This window comes from Arvicola amphibius, chromosome 18 (assembly GCF_903992535.2).
Source record: "Arvicola amphibius chromosome 18, mArvAmp1.2, whole genome shotgun sequence".
In the NCBI taxonomy this organism is placed as follows: domain Eukaryota; kingdom Metazoa; phylum Chordata; class Mammalia; order Rodentia; family Cricetidae; genus Arvicola; species Arvicola amphibius.
Window position 1 is genome coordinate 11,111,477 of NC_052064.1, and position 21,473 is coordinate 11,132,949.

Below are 21,473 nucleotides of genomic sequence, written 5' to 3' on the forward strand. Positions count from 1 at the left end.
GAAATTAAAATTTATGTCCTGGTAATGCTGAAACATGCATGGGCAGTGGTATACGGCTGTTCTGTTGAACTTGTCCATATTGGGATTCATGGTCTAAGCTGACTGATGATCATGTCTCTTCCTCAAGAGGGCACCAGAACTGCCTATGCATTGCATATTTTTATATATTAGACTTAATAAAAATATTAAACACAATACCATAATTTATATTAGCTGGGATTATACACTATTTGAAAATGAATTGAAAAGCATAAAGACATAATATATATTATTATATAGACTCTTTAATTTCTACATATCTATGGTGAAATTACTTACATTAATTGAAAAATTTTAACAGACACAAACCTTAAGGAAAAAATGGAATTTTAAATTTTGGATATATGCCAATATATTTTGAGAATGTTATTTTTTAGTATCGATTCTTAGAGAATTTCATGCCATGTATTTTGATCATATTCATTCATCTCTTTGCCTTGCTCACATATGAGCATGACATCATGGTCATTTTCATTGGTGACAACAGTTTTTATTTTTTTAGTTCTAGCTTAACTCAGTTGTCTTAGATCAAATTTATTTTTTGGAACTATCAAAGATGATGGGATTAGTTAAAGTGTGCTTTAGAAGACAGAAGATTTGATCTTTTGTTGCCTTCCTGGTGGCTTTGTGAACTGGGTGTTTGCTGAGCAACCCTCCATATGTTTCTCAGAGGCTTTGTCAACCTGAGTATTTGCTGAGCGACCCTCCATACGCTTCTGTTACTTATGCCTTTCAACTTCAACAACAAATTATGAAATTTCTGATATCTGAATTTTCCAAAGACAACCGTTGATTTTCAATTTGTTTGATTTAATTGGTCAAGAGAAATACTTAAAGAGAACATGTTTATGTCAGCAGAATATAAAGAGATCAACTATCAACAGTACAGTATACACATTTAGCCTTCTGTAGCAGACATGAAGTTATTTCTATTTACAGCCAATGTTCTATTTTGCTTGTCTCTTAGAAGTTGCTGAGGAAGGCAAACTTGAAGTAAATCACTAAAACTAAATGTTGTAAAGCCAGATTTTGAACTCAAATTGTCATATCAAAGTACGCATATCAATTTCCTTGCACTAGTATTTACGTTTTCCCGTTTTCAAATTCTTCAGAAATAAAATAGGACTTTTTGCCTTCTTAGGGGACAACATTTACATTTTTATTTTACTTAAGATGTTAGTATTCAAAAAAACAATGAGGTTTGCATGAGGGAAGCATTAGATTAGCAGAGAGGTGTTTATTGCTCCATCATTGCCTTATAGGATCTTGAAACAAATTGTATAAGACAGCTGTTAGGCCAGAATTTTCTGTGTGTAAGAAAAAGCACTATAAATGACAAATTAAGGTAAGACAGTGCTATGGCTGGGACATGAATTGTTTTCAAAATGTCAACGTGCGGTCCCCAGGATTGAGGTGGTGAACTCCTTTCAATGAGGGGCTTAGTGTAAGGTAATTAAGTCACTGGGCCTCCTTCTCAGAAGTAGATTTCTCATAGGACTGGCTCAGTTATCCTTTGTGACTGGAATGGGCTTTGCAAGAGGTGGCTGTGGTAGTGAGGTCACCCCAGTGCCTTGGCTTCTTCTGCATGGCACTTGGTCACTGTCTACTTCTCTACCCTGTGATACAGCCAAGGTTGACCTCGTTTAGTTTCTTCTTTCTTTTTGGTTAAAAGTTGATCTTGATTCTAACATTTTTCTTAAGATTGCATACATTTTTGACTTTCAGTTATTTTTGGAAACAAAACTGTGGTATCCTGGGTGAGCCTAAGTACAAAAAGAATTAATTACAAATAGTTTACAACATCACAGCTACTACTGATAATGAACATGACCATAGAGGTCTTCTTTTATTTAGTTTTGTTAATATTCTTAAATTTCTTGTTTTGCTACTATTTAATTTTACCAATGAATAAGACTCCTGTATATATAACAACATAATTAGCTCTTTACAGTATCATTCATTATTGGTGCCAAAATTGAATATACTGATACTCTTACTAAGCCAAGATGATGATGCGGATATAATTTCCTGAAGTGGGATTCCCCTCTGCATGCTGTGAATATGTTTATTATCATACGTTAATAATTTAACAGAATACAGAAAAAGGTGGGAGAACTAAACTGAATGCAGTAATAAAGAAGGGGGAGTCAGAGAGACACCATGTAGCGTCTGAAGCAGAAAGACACCAGAACCTGACCAGTAAGCCACAGCCACATGGCAACATACAGTTTAATAGAAATGATTAATTTAAGTTCTACGAGATAGGTAGGATGCCTAATCTGTTGGCCAAACACTGTTGTAATTAATATTGTTGTGTGTGATGATTTGGGTCTGAACAGCCGGGAAACCAAGGCACAATCTCCGCTTACAATTTTCCTTCTGTTTTCATTCCCTATCTCTCTTCTTCCATTTCTCCATCCCTTTACTTTGTAACAGGTACATGCTGTGTTGTAAGCTTTGTTACAGTGTACTGATTTATTCCTTCAATTTTCATTGTTAAAATATCTTTCATAAAATTTTCCTTAGTGAATAATATTATACAGTAAGTTTTAAAGTCATCTATTATTATTTAGACAATTTTGTAAGGTAAACGTGATTATTACTGTGTCAGAGACTCGAGGAAGTTAAATATCTCACATAAAACAAATTCTTTTTCGATTTCTAAAAGGATGGCTAGAGGAATTTTTCTCCTTTCATTAAGAACATTTGAAAACCTGAATTGAACACATCAAATGATAAAAGAATATTGAAAATAAGTAAAAAAAAAGTCAGACACGGTCAACTTAATAACTCAAGAGCCAACATTGTGGTCAGTAACTTGGGTCTTCTGTTGGCTAGTCCACCAGAGATTTGGAGTTAAAGATGTTACGCAAGTGATAAATCCAACATCTACAGACAAAAATATTGCAAACAAAAATGTACACTTTCAATCCAGACATTCAGGAAAGAGACTACTGGGCAAGAAAAAAATTTAGAGAGCAAGCAAGATAGGAAATCCTGATATCACAGAAACAGCTATGCCCCCATCCCTTCCTGGAACTGTATTGTTCTAATTTGAAAGCTACACTTCAAGTTTTGTCTGGACTGGTGATGTGTTATCATCTCTCCCGAGGCTGGGGTCAGAGAATGGTGAGTATGGAAACTGGCTTTCCTTAATGTCTGCTAAGAACAGGGTCCACACACACTCTCTCCATTCAGTGATGTCATGAGATGTGGAGAGGAAAGTCAGGACTCGGCCTGTTGTGAAGAAATGGCAAGCTCACCATGTTAAAACCTCTCTTGCTAAAGGAGGCCAGGTGCAGAACAAGAACAATGCACTCCAGGAGATAGTGTCAGCGGAGGGACCTGGAAGAGGTGGGATTCCTACACGATTGCAGAGGTAAAAGGGCATATGCTCTTTTGTGACTATAGAGGCCAAATGTGGATTGTGGACCTCTCCTCCACAGCTGGTCATGGGCAATGCTCCCCCATCATGATTTCTCTAAATGGCATCTTCAGTTTGTCTTGCTTCTAAATTTAAAAGTTGGAGACTAATCTAGAGCTCATCGCCTAATTAGAGAATCCTTGCCTTGGAGGCTATGCAAAAATGATTACTGCACCCATCGTAAGTTTCGCAGACAATTGTTTTAACTCATTATCTAAAATCCTTTCTGATTTCAGGGGTGTCCTCTGTATATGGACTGATCTTTTGGAGTGGGAGGTGTACTCAGGAAGGTGAGGGAGGTTTAACCTAAATGGAGATTTTGAAGGTGCAGCAGAGAGGATTTAATCTACCATCAGTCTAAGGAGACACGTTATGCTCTTAATCAACCCACTCTCTATGACCTAATGGCATGGCTCCTGCAATGGTTTTAAATGCTTTCATTGCAAGCCCACTGGTATGTGCAGAAGAGAGTTGAAATTTCTTGAAATAAATGCATCCGAAGTACTAGACAGTGCTACAGGTGAAGTAGGATACTTTCCTGTGAAGTTGGGCAGGATATCAGAATGCACTTGTGCCCTGGTCGCACAGCCACCAGGATACAAAGCAGGCTGTAAGGCACTTCTAAATCTCTGAAAGCCAGAATATTTTAATCACTCCATAACGCTGCCAAGTCACAAGGGATTCATACTTGAATGACATTTTAATTAGTGGTATTGACACATCCAATGAAAGAAGGAGTCAGATGGAGAAAAACATGAAGGGCAGAGAAAAATGAGACTCAGAAAGAGGGTTCGCTGTGAGCACTGTGCCACGGAGGAACTCTCTTAGATTTGGGGAATAAGAACAAACTTGCTCATTCAGTCTTTCTAGAAACTATATGACTATGTAAATAAGGCATATAATGTGTTTTTCTATAGAAGATGTTTTGGGAGTTTTTAACCTCTTCAGGATGTACTCTCTTGTATGTTATATTTTATTTCCTATAGAAATAAAATAAAAATATTTCTTATATAAATAAAAAGAATAGCTTTTTACTAAAGTCTTATCTGGTGCCTCTGGAAACTCAAAGATAACTCATAATACTCTTTAAAGTATAATTCGTCTAAGAATAATTGCAGGGTTTGTTTTGTTTTGCTTGTCTGGAGGAAAGAATACAGTTTCTAAAATAACTTCTTATAAGTTGGTTATTTGGTATATCCCTACTTGTGCTGGGCCTTTTCTCTCTGGGAAGCTACCCCTGGGAGCTGGCTGTGTCAATTCCACAGGCAGACACAGCTGTTCTTCTATTTTTTTCTTGGCATTTACAAAAATAGCTTTCAAACTGTTGCAGTAGTTTTGACAGTTTTTTTTTTTTTTGAGACAGGGTTTCTCTGTGTAACAGCCCTTGCTATCCAAGAGCTAGCTCTTGTGGACCAGGCTGGCCTCGAACTCACAAAGATCCGCCTGTCTCTGTCTCACAAGTGCTGGGACTAAAGGCGTGAACCACCACTGCCCAACCATACTTTGTTTCTTATCCTTTCTCTCGCCAAGTCCTTTATCAGGTAAGTCTGGAAACCATGGCATATGCAGTGTTTCCCTGTAACCTCTCTTCCTTCCAGCCGTACTGACCATTGGATGATCCCATCAGAGGACTAAGGCCAGTCATTGAGACATGGAACCTTCCTGCTCCCAGCTGTTTCTCAGTCATTGAGACATGGAACCTTCCTGCTCCCAGCTGTTTCTCAGTCATTGAGACATGGAACCTTTTTGCTCCAGCCGTTTCTCAGACTCAGTCAACCCATTCAGCCCTCTAGTTAAATTTCCATTTTACATACGTGTCCAGAAAATTTTCTTATGAGAAATAGATCCACTCAATTTGCTTTCTTCTATTCTTAATTATTTTTGATCACTCTGATAATCAGCCATTATTTTCCCTAAACCACATCTTTCTGCTTCTTATGTTATTGACAAGATTACTTACAAGAAACTTCTTGTATCCAAATCAGTAAATACAGTCAAATTTAAAGAATGTTGAAGAGAAAAACAAGATAGGCATCACATATTTGGGATTTTATCAATAACTCATCTACTCTTTAATATTTCTTCTGATATTTTATTTGTAGAGTACAGCAAAAGACTACTTATCAATTATTACCAAAGCAAATAGATTGAATTAAATGCTTTGTTCTACTCTGTAGACTTCGTAGTATGGATTGGCTAGTGCATTAGTTAGGCTCTCTAGGAGGAGAGGGTCAAGAAAATTAACAAACATTATAAAAGGATATTGCTTATGCAATATAGAATGGGTAGTGGAATGATGGTCACCTCACACAGGAGAACCTGAGAACCTCATAGCAGCTTCCTTCACAAAGTTGACTGTCTCTCTAGTCCCTATCTGACATCAAAGGCCGAGAAGGTCACTGGAGAGTAACCAGTCGGCAGTCCTTGTTAATAGCTGAAAACCCTGGACTGTGGCACAAGTGGAGAGAGACCCTTGCATCCGAAAGATCTTCGCACTGACTACCAGGAAGTAACGGCAGGCAGGAAGTGCCGTCATTCTTCCCGGGACTTCTTTCTATCTAAGCCACTGCTCACTCTGAGATAAATTCTTCTGGGATGGTTCTCACAGTCCAGACTAGAGATGTGTCTCTGATTTGATGCCAGACTCAACCAAGTTGCCAGTCAAGATTAGATATCTTAGGTAATATAAGACCTAGCATGTTGATCTTAGGCATTTGCTCTTGGATATTTATCATACCAATATCAACATTAAGAAAATAAAGTATGTTCTTATATGTCTATTTATCCACAGATCCGGACCAACTAATGCATAATAAATTTTCAAAAATTTGCCATTTGTCTTTGATCCTGTAGATGCTACAGGGGCTGCTGAGGTGACATCTAGCCCAGAAATTTCTCAGAGAAGCTATATTTAGACAATATTTATCTTAATATGGAACAAATTCTTTTAGTCCCAAAGCTAGCTATAAGTGGCTAACAGTCCTTTAGAGCATTCGAGATAAGTTTTATGTTGAGTGTATTGCCTAGATATATATTTTGTTTGAGAAGGAGCAAACACTTTTTTTAAAAAAAAACAATTAAATTTGTTCTTAAACATTTTTGCACAAGTACACAATGAATACTGACCATTCCATACTCCACCTCCTGTTACGGTTTGTTAGCTCACATTAAGGTACCAGACATGACTTAATTTCTTTCCACATTGAAATACTCACTATGGCTCTCTTTTATTTGTTAGGTTTGGTTTATTTATTTGCTTTTAGAATGTCATATAGGAATATTTATCTTCACTGTTTTCCACTCCATCACTCCTCCCATATATTCCCCCTCTCAAATTTAAGGCTTATCTTAAAAAATAAGATACATGTTGTATGTTATCTTAAAAAATGAGATACATGTTACATGCTGTATGTGTGCACATTTAACTGTATAAACGCAACCTAGTGTGTCTGGGTAGTGTTGACTTTTAGGCCTGATTTTATTGGACAACCAATTATGGGGCTCCACCCCAGACGTCTGATAGTCTTTGCTTTGACATCCATTTCCCGCAGGTTTTCATCTAGAGGTGGGGTATATTCTTGAGGCAAATAATTCAGGAGCTACTGCTGAAAGACCAGACATCTGTAGTGTATTGAAAGGGGAGGGGGAGAAACAGGAATAAAAGAGCTTTGGGGGATTTTAAAGCAAATGAAATAAATAGCCCATGTAATAAACACACCCATCACTTCAAGAATTTGTGTCCTCTTTTCTCTCGTCTTTATTTTTAATATGGAGTATTTTATATACAATTTTATGTCAATGGAACTGTGAAAAATAAGCCAATTGAGCTTACTACATATGCTCCCTAAACTTTGTCAGGTTAAATGACTTGCTAAGAGTCATAAAAATAGTAACTGACAGAAATTGAACTAACTTCTTTTTTTTTTTAAATATTCATCATGCTATTCTTTGAAAAACTGAGAAATCATGTCATCTAAAAGAAATAATGTATGAAAATATCCAAGAACTATGTCGGATATTGAACAAGAATTCTATGGGGAAAATGGAAACATTTGGGAAGCAATTTACTGTGTAATCATTGGAGTAGAAAATTGGAGTAGAAACAGTGTAGTTTTGGGTAAGATCTGTAGTCTCAGTTATGAGGGTGACTGAGGCAGGAGGATTATGTGAGTCCATTAGTGCCAAGATTAAGGGCAGCTGGGGCAGCATAGGGAGAGACTTACCAAAAACAGCTGCAGCAACAAGGTAATTAATTCTGTTTTGGAATTCTTACTCTAAAATGACATTCTTATTTCCTGTTTCCTTGTAAAAATGGAATAAAAAGGAAAGGAATTACATATGTTCATACCACTGCTTGCATCAACCTTTCCAAATCTTGCTCTGGGTCTTTGTCTCCTTATCTGTCACTCTTGGTAAACAGCTATGATGCTATCTCATACCAAATCCCTTCCTTTTATCTAGTTTTCTACCCCTCTTTGACCTACTTGAGTATCTTAGTAAATTTCTCTTTTTTTGTTGGCAGTATTTTTTCTCTTGCTCTGATGGATTATATATTGACATACAGTAATGTTGTTATTTTTTGAAACTAAGAAAAAAATACGGTGTCCCTCATTTTTTTTTTAATCTCCATAATGTTGTACACTGTTTTTCTTTCTCCTTGATTGGAAAACATCATTGTGGACTTTCTAAAACAAGTGACTTTACTTCTTTGTCATTCTCTCCATAAATCTATTCCACCTTTTGATATTTCTCACCTGAGTCAAGTATTCTTCTAAAAATTAGGAAGGCATTTTAAGCTGAAAAAAAATTAAATTTGAGGCTTTTATAGATGATATAGATGATATCTCCTGCACTTTGGGAAATACCTTTTCTCATCTGGATTGCAGGGAATTCTGTTATCTTCATGATCAGAATCTGCTTTCATAATTTTAAATCATACCTATGCATTGATGAGTCTCCAGGTATATCTTTAGCCTAATATCTCACCCTTATTTTACACTTACCAACCCACCTAGTATTAGAACATACATTTGCACGTCTAGCAGGTATTTTAGACTTAGTAGACTCAAGCAAACCTAGGCTCGTGGAATTGAAATGACCCTCATAGAGTCTTCTCTATGAGCTAACGGCAAATGCCTTCTTGTGACCACCGAGATCTGAAACGATGCAATTATCTATTCATATCAGAGGGACATGCTCTATTCTGCAAATGGTTATGAAAACATCCCCATTTCCATCCCTTTCATTCAAGTCACTGTGATTTTTTTCATAGTTGATTTCAATAGCCTCCTAGTTAACTTTCCTTATTAAGGATAAAGAATACCACAACGAATTAAAGTGTTGAGCCCAAATGTAATCTATTCTTCAGTATGGCTGTTGTAATTTATCTGAGGACCTGGGTCATGGTGAACACACTGAGTTTAAAATCAGAATGTGTGCATTCAAATTCCTGTTCTGTTCTTACTGTCAGTAAGGGTGTGTACAACACATGATAAATCAGCCTTGGTCCCTTATAAGTAACAGGGATGTCATTTACTCTTGCCACTTTTCAGAAATTTTGAGAGAAATTGCACATCAAAGCCCTATCCTTGTGCTTGTAGAATGTGTGAATTGTCACTTCAGGGAAAATTGACACCTACAATATAAGTAAATTTTAATAATATAGTTAATATTAGAATGTTAAAATGGATATATAGGTTATATTATTTTTCAAGTATGAACAAAATGTTTAAGTTAACAGAAACTATGCTCTACGAATCATGCTGTAGAATTTCCTGTATAAAGAAGATGAGAGAAGGGAAGAAGAGGGGAGTGCAACCACTTGAGATGGGTTTGCAAAGATTTATTGGGTTCAGAGAGCAATCTGTAGTTCAGTAAATTGGCATTTGAGGGGTGTCACAAATAATAATGCTCTGTGTCTTGTACGCCAATGCACAGGTGTCCAAAAGCTATTACAATCTGAGCATTGGACTAAAATCGTATGGAGGTAATAGCTTGGCCACTCCGAGGAAGGTGTTCAGAAAAGAGCTTTTAAAAAATCTTATTTAGCAAATCACTTCTGTCCTCTGTCCAATAAAACCACAGCAACTCAAGAAATTAAATTTTCTGCTTCCAATTCAACCAACAGCACTTTAAGTAATAACTGTGGGATGAAATAATTGTGTATCACAAAGGTGTCCAAAACACTGGGTGCTTTAAGCCAATGTATCGTTGAAACTTGCCTGAGGATCTGAGATATCCTGGGTCACTCCATGTTTGATCACTCAAACTGAGCTCAAGAAGTCCCCTTCAGTAAGAATCTTGTTACAATTTGTTTGTGTGTGTGTGTGTGTGTGAGTGTGTGTGTGTGTGTGTATGTGTGTATGTGTGTGTGTGTGTGTATTCAGGTTAGGATATTTCTTAAATTAATGAGTATTTTTATAAACTGCATTCTTGCATATTTTCTGAAGGAATAGTTAAATCTATTGTGTCCAACTTATACTAGTATGAGAGTTGAAAATTCATATGGACACAGGTTCAGTTATTATCACAAAAGAAATAATAAATTTTGGATATGTTTATGTTTAACAGTAATATTCAGAATAATATTAAGATAATGTCATAGACCATAGGTTGTTTTTATAGTTTTTTGGATACGTACATTATTATTTCATGGCAAAAAAAAATAAGAATTCTAAAGTAGTTTAGAGAGGACAAAAAGGACTTCATCTGGGGTTTTGTGAAATGTTTCCCCACATATCAGCCTGTTGACTGGTGATCTCATTTCTTTGCTCTTCCTTGGGCAAGCATGTTGTTTAGTTCTCACTGGTGCCGGTTCATTGTTATATCCAGAAGATGCTTTCTTACTGCCGGTGACCCGGTCCTCTGTCTCTTACTGAACTCTGTCTTGCAACCCTTCCTTGATAGTCTCTGAGTCTTAGACATAGAGTTTGTGCTGTAAATGTACCAGGCAGGTTCAGGCTCCTCATTTTCGTTTTCTGCATTTTGATCAGTTATGGATTTCTGGGATTATCTCCACCTACTATAAAAGAAGCTTCTGTGATGAGGCTTAGTAAGGCCTTCACTTATGAGAATAAGTATCTAGAATATTGGTAGAAATTTTATAGGTCTATAGCTTCTCTAGCCATTGGTAGTTGGCTAACTTTTCAGTATTAGGCATGTCTTCCATCCTATTGAGCAGGCCCTAAGTTCAGGTACTTGGCAGGAGGTAACCCCCCAAGATAAAAGTACCCCATTAGGTTGTATCATGCTAGGGTAGTCATTATATCCCGTAGGCTTTACAGGCTGTTAATGACCATAATATATATGGCATATATACATAATACAACCACATATATAATATATACATATATGTACACCCACATATATGTGTATATATATCATATAAAATAAAACTAGAAGAGGCTGTAAATTTAAGCGGAAAAATCAGGAGACCTGGAAGAATTTGGAGAGAAGGTAGAAATTAGGTAAATATAGTTCTCACGTAGCAATTTCAAAGAAAGAATATCAAGTAAAGAAATAGAGTCAAGGGAGATAATTGTCATCCCCATAAAGGCTTTTGGTTCTATATAATTTCAGCATCTCTAGAAGTTATGTATGGAATGGAATCACAAGCATAAGCAGAAACAATGTGGCCCCTCATCTGCTTTGCTACTGAGGTGTTCAGAAATGTGGCTGATTTCTTTCTGAGATCTGAGATTCCATGTTCCTTTCTGGATTCTTCGAACCGTGTCACTCTCTTATCAGTCCTGTTCAAATAGATTTCTATTTCAAGCTGACACCTTTTAATATGAGGATCTAATCTAGAGGGAATTTGGAAGTGATCAGTTTGAAAGCTCCTGACATTCTATATTCTGATGGCTCAAATCACTTAGATTTTATATATATATATATATATATATATATATATATATATATATATGTGTGTGTGTGTGTGTGTGTGTGTGTGTGTGTGTGTGTGTGTGTATACATATATATATACATACACATATATGTGTATGTATGTGTATATATAAATTTAAGTTTTTGTGTTCTCTAGTTTTATTGGATAGAATTGACTAAAATGTATGTCAGTTAAAGCAAACATTTTTTTATTATTTCCTATGTTCCTACACTGTGAAATGCTTGCCACATAGTGAGTGTGTGATGGGTCTTGTATCAAGCATTCAAAAACTACTGAGAATTGATTTTAGCTGTCTTCATTTTACAGGGCGACTCTTGCTCTGGAGATTTATCTGGGATCAATAACCCAAGATTGCACATATTCTCAATATCAAGTGCCTGCTGCAGGGGGAGTCCTTCTGCTTTCCCCTTGCTTTCCTGTAGTTCCTGCTGCATAGTGATGGCTGCCACACAGGTCCTTTAGAAGGCATGGCTGTCATAGAGGTCCTTTAAAAGTCGTGGTTTGTGCAAACCTGTTCCTATTTGGAGTTGTGGGGTCACAGATGCTACTTCACCTCTTTCTCATTGATAGTGTCTGTAGGTTTTATTTTCTATTCTAGTTGCTTTCTGTCTTTTCATGGGGGACTCAGGGAGATTCAAGAACTACTGCCATCTTTTCAGAATTTAAAACATGTATTCTTGAACTTGTCTGGACAAGTAGTGAATCTCCTGGGATAGAATAAAGCTAAGATTTATACACAAGCCAGAAGTTATGACTAACCGCACAGCTGGCCTGCACACAGTTCTGAAAACTGTGACCCAGGCAGCTGTTTATCACTATCAGGATGTTTTTATTCTTGGAAAGCTTTCTTTCGGGCTGTTAAATCTACACTCCATGAACACACACACACACACACACACACACAGAGAGAGAGAGAGAGAGAGAGAGAGAGAGAGAGAGAGAGAGAATGAGAATTTTGGAACTGAGAACAAACCAGGAAGACTACATTACAAGCCCTGCCTATTTAAATATTTCTGTAATGTAATTACAAATTAAGCAACCACTTAACATAGACTAAGATTTCCTATATCAATTGACTACATCAATATTTTCTTTTATTGAGCATTTCTGCTTGAATTTGATGTTAACAACATCAGCTATTGCTTGTCCTAATTTGAGTTGTCAACCACATGTGCCCTCTGTTTGCATTTCTATGTTTTCTCTCCATCTCACTAATATTGTCTCTTCCTAAGACAGTAACTACCTTTAATGTCATTCTGTTTTCCCAAAATGCCCTTCTTGATAATTACATAGTCCACAATTGACCACATTATCTACAATTGACCACATTATCGTTTTCTCATAGTACTAAATTATCTCTTGTAGAGCACCTAGCTAGTGTCAATGATTCAATAAAAGTATGAGTAATGAGGTTTTGATATTCATGTGTTTGAGTATCATTTTAAACTGTATTAATTTAAAGAAAAAATAGAATCAACCATTTACAAGGAAAACACTGAGTTATACAATATAACTCTAATATATTGTGTTATATAAATTTAATAATAGCTTCAACTACTGTTTGAGGCCTGAAACTGATGTGTGGCTCAGTTCATGAGTTTGTTATGGAAGTAGGAATCAGAGTCCACATCTCTTTTAAAGGCCCACCAACATATATTAGGAAACACTTGTTACTTTTACTGTTATCATTTCCTCCCAAGTTCTTTGCTCTCATGCTGGGAGCACATCCATCAAAATAGTTACATAATATATATCACTCTAAGCTTGCATTTGAGCTGTTAAAGTCAAGCTTACCAAACCTGGGCTCTCTTGCAGAGATATAAAGTCAGGTAGTACTTATTTATTACTTATTCAATAACTACAGCCTCATAAGTATGGCAGCACATGCTCTTACAATGTAGACCTATAAAAAAGAGCATTGCTCTGCTATGAACTGAAATTGTGACCATGGCTTGTGAAATGGCAGAGATGAGGTATGAGAATATACTTTCTGACTCTGTTCTTCTTGCCTTTTATTTCTCAGTCCTTGGGCTTTATAAGACACCTCTAGATTTAAAAGTGTTTCTTCTCCCCTGACATTGTATTAGTGAACTTTGTTGTTTGTAATCAGTATAAAAATTGTGCAAGCTCTAATAATTAGTTGCTGAAAAAGCATCTGACCACACCCCTTAGGCATCTATATTAATGTGAATTTCAGTTGACGGCCAAATATAGACATAGGGATATGAGAAGAATGTGTGCATGGTCATAAATACCATTTGACAGTGTTGTATATGAACTACTTAGCTAAATCATTAGAATATTCCAAACACATCATCTTTTTTAGTGTAAGCCAGCTAAATCTAATAATAACTGTGCTGCTCAACTGAAACAATCGTAGTAATGTTATTGTGACTACTGAGTCCAACTCTCAGTAATGATTGCAGCTCCATCACTTTCTCATGATCTTTCGTAATTTAAATATGGGTGAATCATGAAAGAATGGGGCTAAATATCAAATACTTATTTCTGCCTCTGGCCACAGAAACTAACTGGGTCAAGAGATAAACCAAACGTCAGCTTCAAGGAAGTCTTTTTCTCTTGCTGTTTTCATAGAAGCTCCCTGTAGATGTTTTCTCAAGTCATAAACACTGATACAAAAGTGGAGGATGACTCTGCTGTTGAATCAATGCCCCTAAATGTCAAAAGGCTAATTTTCCTACACCATGCTTAGAACCTAAAAAATCTTAGGCAAAGACATAACAATCTGTAAACCAAAGTGTGCTTTATGAAACTGAGGGATTATCTTCCTCACTGATTCAGTCTCAGTGGAATCAGGGTGAGAAATACAGACAAAGATTAGTGTCTTTGTAGGTTACATCTCCTAAGGCAATGGAACGGTAGATAATTCTGCTTTCTAGATTCCAAAGAGTGAGGAAAATGATACCAAGGAAACAGGTTTTTTTTTTTAAATGTAATTTTCACCTATCTCTTTGTGCTGATCCAAATCAATTCACAAATTCACAGACCCGAATCAACACTTTCAACTTGAATTGCTTGATTCCCTTGTGTGCCTGTGTTACTATGACATCAATACTAAATGGAATAAGGAAAATACTTGGGTTTAAAACTTATTAAATGGCTAGTTTCAAACAGGACTGAAAATTATATTGACCCATTCCTGGTTTTCTCAGCTTTGCATTTGTATGTTCAAATGTATGAAAGAGTAAATGTCATCAAACAGTATGTCAATTATTTAAAATCATTTTTTATTTTTACATTGTATGTATTTTATATATTGTGTATTTTTTTCTGGTTCTGTTTAGAATTACTAGGATGTTTTTAGTTCCATCTCTAGTTGCTATCACAATGGCTATGGATACTACGGAGACAATGGTAATCATACAATCAAGAACAAACTGGAAATTATACCTGAATAGAACAACTTAAAAAGGGCTGAAAAGACTCATGAGGGAGACCTAAATTTAAATAAGTTCACCTCCTTTTCCCTCCTAGAAATAAGTTTTCCCTGTGAAGGTGCTGTTGGCCTGTGGCTGTCTCCAATAGAGTATGATTGGTACGGCATGGCCTTCACCATACCATGGGAGTATTCGGTGACTTTGTTATAATAAAATTTCATTTCATCCTACAAGACTGCATCTGAGTCAGGATATAATGAAGCTGATACCATCATGCTGTCCCTTACTCCTGAAATTAAATGTTTTATTGATTTTTGCCCATGACAAAGACAGCACTTTATTATAATTTTTTATGGATTTTCCTCTAGTCATTGAAATAAAACTATTACTTCTTGTCTTGATATTTAGCTTTTGCTTTGGCTTGACTGAATCTGTATTAAACTTAGGTTTTGTTGCTGTTTTGTCTCCATTTTGACAGTCTGTAATTTTAAATCCATTTCCATACTTCATGACTCTTATTGGTTTAGGTAACTCCAATTAGGGTAAGATTAAACTTATCATGCATGTGTAGAGTTTGAAAACTTTATTCTTATGAAGCTTCATTTTAGTGAAGATTGGGAACAACATGATACTATGCTGTCTAGCACAAGGTACGCAGTTTGATAATCTAGAATTTGTTTCTTCAGATCACCTTGTTGTGTGTATCATGAAGGGGGCCTGTTTGTTTGGGTTTCTGTCCTGCCCAGTACCCCACAGCCTGCAAGCCCTAAAGAAATAATACAGAGATCTCTATAAGTTATAAAGCTGATTGGCCAATTAGGTCAGGCTACTTATTAGCTCTTGTAGCTTATATTAACCCATTATTCTAATCTATGTTAGCCATGTGGCTCAGTACCTTTTTCAGTGGGGTAGATCACATCCTGCTGCTTTGGTGATCTGGGCAAGAATGGGAAGAATTGGCTTCCTCCTTCCCAGAATTCTCCTGTTCTCATTGCATCATTTCTACTTTCTGTCTGGTTTTCCAGCCTATACTTCCTGCCTGGCCAATCAGCGTTTGTTTAAAACATGATTGACAGAATACAAACAATTCTCCTGCACCAGTTGTGAACCATTTGAGTATGAAAGAATAACTATTTTGAACTTCTGCCTGTCAATGTAGAAAATTTATGTAATGAATAGACTTGGAAAACCTATTTCTCTGAGGATATGATGAGAAAGTAGAATGTTCATAAAAAAGAGCTTTATTAGTCATATAAAGTGAAACAGAAGTCAGAGAGTCATTGTCAAATCATCAATAATTAATGTTTACCTATTCATTTAACTTCAACTTTCAACTTCCTTCCTTCCTTCCTTCCTTCCTTCCTTCCTTCCTTCCTTCCTTCCTTCTTTCCTTCCTTCCTCCCTTTCTTCCTTTCTGTCTTCAGTACAAGTGGTTTATTGCCCTGTTTATCTGGAAGTATTCATATATACCACTTAGGTCTATATCTCAGACTTCACAGTAATGGGAGATGCCAAAATGCCTGAAACTTGTGGATACTCAAGGAATAAAGACAGTTTACAAATAGTTGAACGTTTTTTGTGTTTGCGTGTGTGTTGCAATATGGGGGACATGTGCATATTTATGTGGGTGTGTACATACAAGTACTCAAGTAATTGTGGGTTTTTTGCCTAGCTATAGAGACCAGAAGTAGACGTAGGGTGTCTTCTACTGCTTTGCACCAAATTTTTCAAGACAGGATACCTCATTATACCTGAAAATCACTAAGTATAAATGGTTAGACTGACTGTGTCTCAGGAATCATTTTGTCTCTGCCTCTTTAGCACTGGGATTACAGGAATTATACCTTCAAGCCCAACATTTCACTTGGGTTTAGGGATGAACTCAGATTCTCATGTTTGCCTCAAAGTCACTTAACCAAACGAGACCTCTTTCCACCTTCAGAGATGACCATTTTATATGCTGTGGAGTATTTGTACACTGTGTGAGGATGTGTTTGCTGTGACTGGTGTAATAAAAAGTTAAATGGCCAATAGCTACGGAGGTGGTATAGGTAGGATTTCTGGGGAGTTAAAGGAAGAGGAGGAGAAATATAGCTGCATGGGAGATGTCAGGAGACACAGAGAGGAAATAGAAGGTGCAAGATAATGGAGATGTATGCCACATGATAGAACATAGGTTAACATAAATTGTCCAATTTAAGTTATAAGAGCTAGTTAGGAACAAGCTTAAGCTATAGGGCAAGCTTTCATAATTAGTAAAATGTCTTGTGTCATTTGGGAGCTGGCTAACAGGACAGAAAAAGACTCATTAAAAATGGTGGTCATTGTGGAGGCTTGACTGTCCATATAGGGCCTGAGAAAGCAGTCTCTCAGGGAAGTTCTGTGCACAGAGGCACAGCTCATTGAAGAGGCCCTGCTGTAGAGATGAGCACTTGGACAGTAGGCACTGGGGACAAACCCCTGTTTCAGACAGACACAACAAATTCTCAGAGCAGGGTGAGTAAATTTGGCTCTGGACCAGTACCTGCTGACGTGGGACTAGGCTCTCACTGAACTGAGGGCCCTGGAACTAGCCACCAGCAGGCATTATACTAAGTAGAGCAGCAGAGTGGTGGCCTAGCAGTTTAAGATTTGGCTCATGTGGACAGAGGAAGCTGCAGATGCACGAAAAAGGCCATATCCAAGCTAACAAAACCTCTGAACAGGTTACAGCGTGTTTTAAAATGTACTGAGATGCTAAATAGAGAATAGACAGCCATAGGAAAAAATAGTTTAAGATAATAAAGTGAAGCCTTTAAAGAAAGAATAAAGTAATATAAAAAGATTAAGCCATGTAAAGATAGAAAATATACAGGGCATCTGGATCCTGTATGGTGCTTTTTTGACTTTGAATTTCTTAAATGTTAATGTACAAAGAAACAAAAGCTGTTGAGAGAAATTAGATTATGAAAATAGCTAAATTAAACCAACCTATATATTTTAACTTAACTTCAAAATGGGAGGCAGGAAATAAGTTGCATTGGGGGAGAGGTTATGCCTTGTTTCCCCAGGAAATTTACAGTTCTCTTCAAAATTAATGAAAATAAGATTTGATTTAGGGAGACCTCCTGAAAATCTTGGCTAAAGACGTAAAAAGAAACCAAGAAAGACTACAGGACAGAAGATGCATATGGCGATCCCTTTACATGGGAACAGCTATGAGACTGGATGAGACATGATAAATCTTTTGACTACAGAATCCTCATAACTTATTATTACATGCCATTCTTTCTCATGTCATGGATAGAGATTTATTACAGTTTGGTTATGCAGTCAAATGGACTTATAAAATCGACAGATGCCTTTTACCTGCTCAAGCATAAAACAAAAGTCATTTTTAACTGACTTGTACACACCATGCATTCTATACCTGTATAAATACAGATATGTATGTGTAAAAGCTTATTGTTTTCACAAAAAATAAGGAGCAGGAACCAATGAAAACAAGTACCCTGGGTGATCCGTACTCTCAGAATGCCTCTGTTGCAGTTTCTTCAAAATTCTGCATCCAGAAAAGCTTCCAATGACTCGCTGAGATGGTCCAACCTCCCAGATTATCCAGCCAAGACTTCAGATAAGCTCTATACTTTCCCATCACACAAAAACTATACAAAAGTAATACAACTAGCTCTTCCAAGACTTGATCATTATTTAAGTTTTCTCAGAAACCTGCTGTCATGCACAGAGAACAGGAAGTAGTCTAGAGAACATGATGCTCACATTCCCAAGAGGCAGAGTGTGTGATTTTTGGTCATTAGTGGATTATGAATGTTTGCGATCATTTAGAGGGATTGCTTATAAGTTGTTACTGGTCATGGTAAGAAAGGAAACTAAGCAAGTGAGGTTGGATTTAAGGATCTCCTTTTGAAAAGAAAAAGGGGGCATTTATGAAAGATAGGGTAAAAGGGTAGGTTATTAAATCTACTTTTAACTGAAAAGCAAGCATTAATTTCAAATATTTTACATTGGTATGGATTTTTCTATATTGATATAAATTTAAGGTTATCTTTGTTAGAACATTAGCATATTTCTAATCTTATTTATTATATTTTTGTATATTGATAGAAATTTAAGGTTATTTTTGACTTAATGTATATATGTTTCTATTCTTATTTAAGGTATTGTACATAAGCAGTTCATTAAAAAATGTAATGTAGAGTTCTAGTCCTTGATTGCTATCTAGGGAAATTAGGAATTACAGGTTAGTAGTTATTCATCTATAATAATCAAGCTTGTAGTCATTTTAGATATGTTTTTCAATGCCATACTGAGCTATATTTTAGATAGATAGATGGTCTTCAAACACTTCACAAATCTACAGAATATTGCATTTAAAAAGTTTTAATATCATAGAGCTTTTCAAGATAGTGAGACACATGCTCCTGGCAACACCAATCTACTTAAAAAAAAAGGATAATGGGTATTGAAGAACCTCCATATGGAGTTCATTTTTATTGTGGCAAACTGACCTTGCCTTCACTGCAGACAGTATGCTCTCCAAACTGAATAAGTACATACAAAAATTGACTGCCAAAAATTGACAAATCAAGGTAGGATAACTCTTCAAATTCATGGTTCACAGAAAAGTCTGTTAGATATTCTAGGCCTGAAAGCTGAAGACGGATGCCCCAGCATTGCAGAAGAACCTTGGGTGACTGTACATGCATCCAACTGTCTCTATCATTTCTATAATTTTTTGAAGGTTGCTTGCTCTGCACTTCCTGTTATTCAGGTAGTTATATTCTTCTTGGGGATTAAAATCTCTGATGAGTCTGAAGACTAGATAGTATGTAGTTTTCCTAGTTATCAACTTCTGAAAAAGCAAAGGAGATATAAAGTATATAAGGTTGAGGAATATCTTTCATTGTTTATCTAAGATGTTAATAGGTCTAAAAAGACATTTTTAGGATGGTAATAAAAGTTATGATAGAAATGGTTTACATATAAAACTTTGGACTCACTAAGATAGGATAGATAACATAGTACTTTCTCTTAATTTGCCAAATACATATGGGCTAAAAATTTGAACACTTAATAATTGTCCTTATTGTATATAGTTTTACTTTGTTAGACTTAAAACCTCTCCTTTTTATTTAGACAAAAGGAGAGAAATTAAGGGATATTTGTACATTATGTGAAGGTTCATTGCTGTGATTGTTTAAGTAAAAAAGCTGAATGGCCAATAGCTAGGCAGGAGATATGGGTGGGATTCCTGTGGAAAGAAAAGAAGTGGGGGAGCAATCTAGGCATGTGGGAGATGGCAGGGGACATGCAGAGGAAACAGGAGGTTAAAGATAAAAGTGAGGCAATTCCACATGATAGAACATAGATTAATATAAATGGGTTAATTTAAGTGATAAGAGCTAATTAGAAACAAACCTAAGATATAGGCTGAGACTCTATAGTTAATAAGAAGTGTCGAATCATTATTTGGGAGCTTGCTGGTGGGAAAGAAAAAGACTCATTCTGTTTATATAACTGCTTACTGGCCTTGGAAATAATGACTGCTCAAATTTACAACATTGCTATAGAAACAGTTTAAATATTTCAATGGTATTATTAAAGATATAACAGTAATAAAAGAAAGTGTCTCTTATAAATGAATCATAATAATAAAAGTCATGTTCTTCCATTCAAAGCTTTGAATTTCATGCACAAAGTCTGTAAACAAAACCAACAAACAATTGGTTTGTAACCAATAAAGCTGGTGAGATTGGTTTTTATATTATTTAACAATCTACTTTGTATCCACCATGTAGATACACATTATATACTGTAATAAAGTTTCTTGAGGTTTTACAGTTCTGTAGATTACCTGGTATTTTTCATCTGATTCTAAATATATATTTATATTAAGTCACACTTACATCAGATATAAACAAACTTAATTATAAAGCCTAAGTCCAAGTTATACATCATGCACTGTACCTGGTATGTGAAGTGTTTTGAACAAAATGTATCCAATTCTGTGGTTGTCATCACCTTAAGCAGAAGCAAAAGACATAGTTGTTTTTCTAGAGATATAGATTAAGACTACTGACCTAACAGCAGTTCCCTGGTGAGTAACAGTAGTTCCTTTGGTTATTTTGTTTCCTCATTTTAATTGTTCCTGATAACTTTCCTATCAGTGCAGTTTTTCTTAGAATACCAATACATCTTAGTCTGGATACTTTGTGAATAGAAGAGGCTTAATTTCTCCACAGTTCTATGCTTTCAAGGGCATAGGACTAGAATCTGCTCTGCTTTGCTGAGGGCTCCTTTGACTATGCTGCTGGTAGGTGGCATCATGGCAGTAAGAGATGTATAAGTGAGAGTTGACTTGGTAAAACAGAAAGCTAGGGACAAACAGGGACTAGGCTTACTCTTTTTATAACATCCCATTCGTTTAAAAATTCACTGAAGATCATATAATAGCAAGTGCCATGGAACTCCAAGGACCTACTTTTAGCTTGAGTGTTCCAACACTGCCACATGGAGATGAAGATTTCCACACTTTAAGCTATGGGAGAAGGACTACATACAAGCCATTCAGCTGTGAAAATAAAACTCTCTAATCATAAAATTGAGCACTGTCAATGACCATGTGAAATCTTAAGTAGATTTTATTAACTAATTATTCAAAATTTGATCTTATCAAAGTTCTTAGGGCCAATGAAAGAAGATATTGTGT